Source organism: Battus philenor, unplaced genomic scaffold, assembly GCF_028537555.1.
Source record: "Battus philenor isolate CCGP_79_NKW_IND1 unplaced genomic scaffold, ilBatPhil1.0.hap1 SCAF_6, whole genome shotgun sequence".
NCBI classification, from domain to species: Eukaryota; Metazoa; Arthropoda; class Insecta; order Lepidoptera; family Papilionidae; genus Battus; species Battus philenor.
Window position 1 is genome coordinate 15,190,038 of NW_027181726.1, and position 7,577 is coordinate 15,197,614.

The window sequence follows — 7,577 nt, forward strand, 5'->3', positions numbered from 1 at the left end:
TATGTGATATATATAATGTAATATTAATGTGAAGCGAAAAAACAATGTAAATAAACAGAAATAAAATTACAAAATATTAATGTGTAACGAGAGAGGAATGAAAGGTCACAGAGCGAAAGAGAATGAAAGAAGAAATGTGAAAGAAAAGATCTTAAGATGTATAAATGAAGAGTAAGAAAATTAAAAAGATTGTGAAAAACTAAATAAATTAAAACAAAAAGTCCCTGTCCCACACCAGATAGGGGGTACGAGAGGCTCCCAATTGCGGGGGCCATAAAAAAAACCATAGTAAAACAGTAGAGATAAATAACGGTTAGTTAACGTGTACATATACACAAAACATATACAAACATACATAAATATTTTTTATAAATAAATATGATGTATCGATAGAATTTTTAAAGTAACTAGCTGATCCCGCAAATGTTGTTTTGCAAAAAAAAAAATGATATTTTAATTTACAAATAAAAAATAAGGTTTGATCGTAGAGGGGTGAAAATTTATGGTTGTATGTATTCTTGTATGCTGTATCATAAAAAAATAAAAACAAAAAATTTCGTTAAAAAAAATTTTTTTTTTTTTAAGTGTGAACAACCTTTATCACTTAGGGGTATAGAAAATAGATAGTAGCCGATTCTCAGACCTACTAAATACGCATATTAACTTTGGTAAAAATCAGTCAAGCCGTTTCAGAGGAGTTCAAGTTCGAACACCGTGACACGAGAATTTTATATATTAGATTTAACTATAGCGGTTAAATTTATCAATTCATTTTGTGAAAAGAGATATTTCGTTCATAATAATTGGAATATCTGTTATATATTTATTTATTTTGTTCGTAGATTCACATATACTTCTACGAATTTCTTCATAATCAATACAAGCGTTCGTTCGTTGAGTTCCATTACAAGATATGCGACTTCCTCACGAAGGACCCGTACGTGGGCGCCGTGGCAAAACAGTTCGGCCAAAGCAGCTGCCCCGTTCGTTCTGTAAGATTGTTATATACATTCATAGTTATTAAAAGATTAACATTTACATCTACCACTATAGGGTTTAATTTTCGGTTGGTGACCATGTGGCTTGAAACGTATGTGTGCATAATACACAGACTAAATTTAAACACGTTTAAATAAATAACAATACTATTTAGTTATAGGCATTCGTTTAGATACATTATAAAGTTTAACAGATAGTTTTCCTTATTAACCCATACACAGTGTAACAGTGTATATATATCTTTTTTACTTATTATTACTTTCCGGTCCAATATATGTAAATAAATATATACATAAATATACACATGTGTGTGTGTCGCGTGTGTGTGTGTGTGTGCGTGTGCAATATATGTTCAGAAGAATTAAGAATTTTTTTTTATATCATGCCTAATACACTTTACTATACTACTTCACTGTGTACTTTTTTAAGATATGTCCTACCCGTACCCGATATTGTTTACGCCTGGCGCATTTATACGTCTTGTCCGGTTAACAGGTTGTTCAACATGCAATCTGTTTGCCTTATCAGCAGTATATGTAAAACAGAAACTAATTTTTGTCTTGAGTGCAGCTTATTTAATCCGCCATTAGCGCCATCACAAGTAAGAAGGGAAGCACATGCAAACTTTGACAGATAAGTAATCTAAAAAACAAAAAAATGAGTGTTGCCAGCGCTACGGCCGCAACACATGCTCTTTCCATTATATCCATTTGATAAGCTACATTAAACAATAATACCTTGTTAGTGTATTATAAAAAAAGTTTTATAAACAATTTTTTTTTGCAGGGTGTCCATAGAATTTTGAATGTGACTGCAAATTACGATTTTTTCCCGAACGTTTTTCCCTTCGAAAAAGGAAGAATCGACTTTTTTTTCAACAGAACGAGCACCTCGGAACCAGTAGCCGCTGCCACCGCATATGTGTCATTTAAAAATTTTAAAGGAATGAAACGAGGCTAAAATGACAGTCATCCGTGTTGTACAGATTAAAAACTGTCTTATAAACTTTTGTCAATACATTTAATAAAGCTTGATTAACATAAATAAATATTGTTGAATGTTTTCTCTATCTAATATATAAAATTCTCGTGTCACGGTGTTCGAACTTGAAATCCTCCGAAACGGCTTGACCGATTTTTACCAAATTTTACATGCGTATTCAGTATGTCTGAGAATCGGCTACTATCTATTTTCCATACCCCTAAGTGATAAGGGTGGTCCACCCCTAAATTTTATTTTTAATTTTTTAGACAATTTTTTTGGTTTTTATTTTATTATGATACAGCATACAAAAATACATACAAACCTAAATTTTCACCCCTCTATGATCAACCCTTATCTTACATTTGTTAATTAAAAACTTTAATTTTTTTTGCAAAACGTTTGCGGGATCAGCTAGTTTTAGTATATAATAAAAAACTATCATCTTCATTTCAGCTACTAGACGTTCACTGATGGATTTAGGCTTCCCCTAGAGATTTTTGATAGGTAGTAAGCGGCCTTTATTCTTATTAGGCTATATTCCTATTATTAGGCCGTCGCTTTTTGACGACTTTAACAAAGTCATTCCAATTTTTTTTTTTTGTTATTATAAATTCTGTTATTAAGAACTGTTTTTTTGGTTTTTCAAATTCTTCATATGAAGTTAAACAAAACTCTAACATGTTTCGTGTAGAATAAAAAAAAATCCGTATTAAAATTAAGAATGAAATTATATTCCTAAAGATGAATCGCATTATTTATTGTAAAAAATAGGATGTAAAAAAAGTTGGGTGTATATTGGGCATAATGCAAGCGGTCATTAGATATTTAAATTATCAATTCAGTGTATCTAATGTTTGTGGACCTATTTTTAACAGATTAACTATACGAAATAAATTTCATCAATATTAATTATAATAATAAGATAAATAATTTCAGATAAAACAATACATGACGTTAAAAACTATAAGAAATAACAGATATATATAAAAAATATTTCCTTTACCATTTCTAAACGAATAAATTTGTCAAATGTCATCTCGTTTTTGTGACGTCACATCGCAAATGTACACTTTTTTATATTAAACAATTTATTTTCTTTTTTTTCTCAAAGATTATGAATACTTAAAAAAAACATATTAAAATATTTACTAATATTTGTAACGTTTAGAAGCTTGCTTTGAGGTTATTTGGGATTGCCAGAACAAATTGGAGCGAAATAATAGAAAAAAAACATTTATGTTAATTTCTTTTTTTTTAAAAGCAAAGAGTTATTACATAAACGTTCTATATGCCACTCGTAGAAAACTTTAAACAAATAAATTCAGAACTTGTCAACCGGTCTTGTCGACCGGTTATTTTATTTTTATACAAAATCAATTTCAGAAATTTATATTTATTATTATTAATTTGTATAATTTTTTTTTAAAAATAAGTGTTCGTTATTAATAAACTGTGAAGGTAAATATTTTTTTATTATTACAAAAATTAGTTATTTACATCCATCCTCTATTTAATTGAACAGTTTACTAGTTTTGCCTCAGTGAAGGCAAAAGATTTGATCATCGGAGATCCAGTTTGTTACTTCTGTTCTTTCTTCTTCATCTTCAGTGTACTTCACGAATACCATAATCACATCATCACAATCCTCTTAACACATCCTGGCAAGATTTTCTATATATGACCCAGGATTTTTAAAGTGGTTTATGCCCCATGTAGGGTCAAAATATAAATGAAAGTGATTTTGGGGATTTACGAGGTTTGAAAATCGACCCCTATTAAGTTACTTCATTAAATCTATTATTTACTTTAAATACAATTATTTTACTTTAAAAACGTATTCTAAGTGATTTGTATGGCAGTGAACAAGCCGTATAACGTGTAGAAAAAATGGCGGCTGGGTGTTTAAGGCTGTGGATTACATATATATTACCCACAGCAAGGCCAAAAATCGCCATATAGAATAAAAATAGTTTTAATTTTAGTTTCAGACAGCTGAAGATGTCTTTGGCCAATGCGTTTCACATTGTGCAAACTACGAAACTGTTGCGGAGATTTGCACCGGCGGTGAGTTTTTAAATGATTTAGATCAGTGCTTCACAACGTGAGGCCCACGAACCACAAAGGGGCAATCTGAAAGTTCACTCGGCATGAGTTTCACCATTTCGCTTTAAACATAAAAATTATCTAAGTTATGAATCTTAAAAAGGATAAGTTATGACATATAAAGTTTGGAGAACACACCAGATGGTTCTAATTTCTGACACTGGATTGTCGGTTATAGAGTGTCGGTCTTGTGTCGGAATGTTAAGCCTGTATTAAGGACCTTTCGGGAGAGCTTTTAAGCTTCGTCACTACATGGATCGTCCGCCGAAGATCTTAAAGTTCAGCGGTCTCCCAATTCGGTGAAATAGAAGTATGAAAAGGACTAATAGCTACTTACGCCATGCAGCAGTAGTCGTGCAATAAAGTGCACCGCCCGCCAGCCCGATAATAAATGCGTTATACCGATTAGTGCCAAACACAGAGTCAGTGTATCATTACTCCTGAGGATGCCCCGTGGAGGGGTGAAACACGTGTTGAGTGATTTAACGGTGGTAGTTGTGTAATTCGCATTGTTTGCCGCATGCGCATCACTTTATTGCACGACTACCACTGCATGTGCGGAAGTGACTAAATATTGGTCCTTTTCTTATTTAGGATGAACTTCCGCAAAATAACGCCTGATTCAATTAAATATTTAAAGTATTTTAAAGAGATATTTTCAATTCAGTTTGTTGTTACTTGCAGTTCAAAGGATACCTTACGTCTAGAGTTAGTTCATCTAACTCCGAGTCATTCTTGAGCGGTTCTAATGTCAATTTTTTGGAAGCTCAATACGTCGACTGGGTGAAGAAACAGCCGGTGGATCCGGTGAGTTTTAAAATTATGCACGGTAATGCATTGGAACGAGTTTTTAACATAAAATGATAAAATAGTTGGTTTACGGCATGGTTGCACAGATTTATTAAGACTAGGGGCCACTCGGGGAAATAATGAACTGATGGCGGGCCGGCCGCCAGAAGTATAGGTAATTAAATTTTTTTGGTTTTGTTCTGGAATAGAATTAAATATTTTTTGAATGTACGAGAGTATTATTTTTGCTGTCGGCGCGCCACCAGTATTCGACCGGCGGGCCGCGGTCTGTGCATCCATGGTTTACGCGATTCCAAGTTTTTGAATAATTTTTCTTTTTGTTAATATCGATTTTAGATCTCGTGACGGTAGCTGAATCGAGTATATCTTTTTTCGGCTGATAGATGACCAGTGCGAGCCATGAGTCTACCCGAAAGATCGCCACGATTCACAATAAATACACAATAATATTATAAGAATCTAAACTATTGTTACGTGTAAAAACTTGCATATTCTATATTCAGTGCGTGTCTAGAATTGCACTGCGTCGCCGTCCGAAAGGTTTCTTTAGATGTGCAAAAGAATGAAATAGGACTAGTGGTGTATGTGCTTGTTATCTTGCATAAACATATTTAATCAATAATGTAGGTAGATATTGTTACAAGGCACGAGTTACAGAACACTAAGCAATAAAGACGAAACACTAGGATCAAGAAGTTCCTAAACACGCGTGACCTTGAAGTTATTTTTATTTTTTTGTACGGTTCTCGGAAATTCCTATCGAGTACTGTCTCGAACTAACTAGAACCTTATCCGTAGTATAAATAGGTGTACTCCCCATGTCGACAGTTCAGTGTTGTTTTTCGAGTTATAAGATTAAGATCTACGATCAGTGATACAAAGTTACTATATGGTAAATTATTTGGACAGTGATTTCTTGAGCGATTTGGAAGTGTATTTTGGACTAAGCGAAAGTATATTTTGTGTTAAAGTAGTATGACCATCTGATTTGTGAATAAAGGACTCCTTGTGAACTAGTGGTGTTTCATTTCGAGTCAGAACCCACAGTACGTAACAATATCAATTAGTTAATACAATATGTTAACGACGCACCTGATGCAGATGTTTATTTATTCATTTAGCTCACGGGTTTCGGATTCGAAATATTGCCATTGCCAAAGTGAATACAAATGCCAGGGATAAATACAGCGCATGTTTTTTTTTTTTTTTTTAATGGCCCCCGCTATTGGGGGCCTCTCGTACCCCTATCTAGTTGTGGGACAGGGACTTTATCTTTAATTTATTTTTTCACATTATTTTTTATTTCCATTATCTTCTTTCATTCTTCTTATTGTCTTTTATTCTTTTCTGTCTTTCATGTTATAATTCTTTTCTTTTATGCCCTTTTATTCTACTCTTCTTTCTTTCATCCTCTTATTTTGTTTTATAAATCTTATTTACTAGGTATATCACATTTATTTGCTTATATTTATTATTTATTTTGCTTCAGTCTTTTGTTTTCTTATGCCTAGGTTTGGTTTTTTTGTATTGCTTTTTTTACTATTATTTTGCAATACACAGCGCATGTTTCCAGCAGATATATTTTAAAAGTGATTTTTTAGAATAATAGTTTGGGAAAGTCTGCACTCAACGTCCATTTATTTGGACGCGGGCAAAATGTTTTTATTAATATTCTGTATATGAAATGTATTTTTCAGTCGTGGGACTGTTTCTACGAGAGCCTTAACAGCGGTAGCTCTTTGAAAATTGATGACTTTGTCGACGACTATACGCCTAAAACGATTAGTAAGTATTATAGTAAGTAAGTATAGTAGTAAGTAGTAGTATATATATAGTCTTTAATATATTTCATTCTTTCCTCTAATTTCCTTTAAAATATCTTTTATTCTGTCCATACGTCGCCTCACTTCCTTCGCCTTCTTCTCTTGTTTCTTTCAAATTAGAACATGTTTTTATTTATGCTTGTCATAGACATAGCTTCACAAGTGTTTTAATAGTGAATTTTCATCTTTAAATCTAACTACATATTGAGAGACCTTATAATCGACTAACAGCGTAACAGAACTCCTAATACCGGACTGTTTGTATTTCGTGCGACAGAGATAACACTCTATAAAGCCGAAATTAGCCGATTGTCTCTTTCCAAAGGTCGATCTGCAATTTTTATCGTAGGGTGCTTTACTGTTTAAATGAATGTTTTACAACCTTTTTTTTTTGCCATGCCTCTCTTTAGCATTTTACTTTATTTTTTATAATTTTTGAATGAGCTATACATCAATGTTTTAATAATTTAAACTTATGCCCAATAATCCTAAACCAATATATATAAGATAATAATCTTGTTGGTTTAAAAATTGGCGATTGTGTTTCAGAAAAAAAGGATGAAAAGGCGGAAACAGCCGACGCGAAAGGGCAAACTATAAAGCTGCATTTGGCCGTGCAAAACCTTATAAGAAGTTATCAGGTGAGCTGAAATGCATTTCATCTATTTAAGTAACATCACCGTCTCTTTAATCTACGATAGATTGGGCGACGACCATCTGCGCCCATCTCTCAGGTTTTCACAGAAAAGTAGCGTTGTTTGAGATAAATAAAAACAAAACTCAAAAGTAGCACAGGCGTCGAGCAAGATTCTAAACCAAGTAAATAAAGTAAAATTAAATATTTATTTATAATTCAGA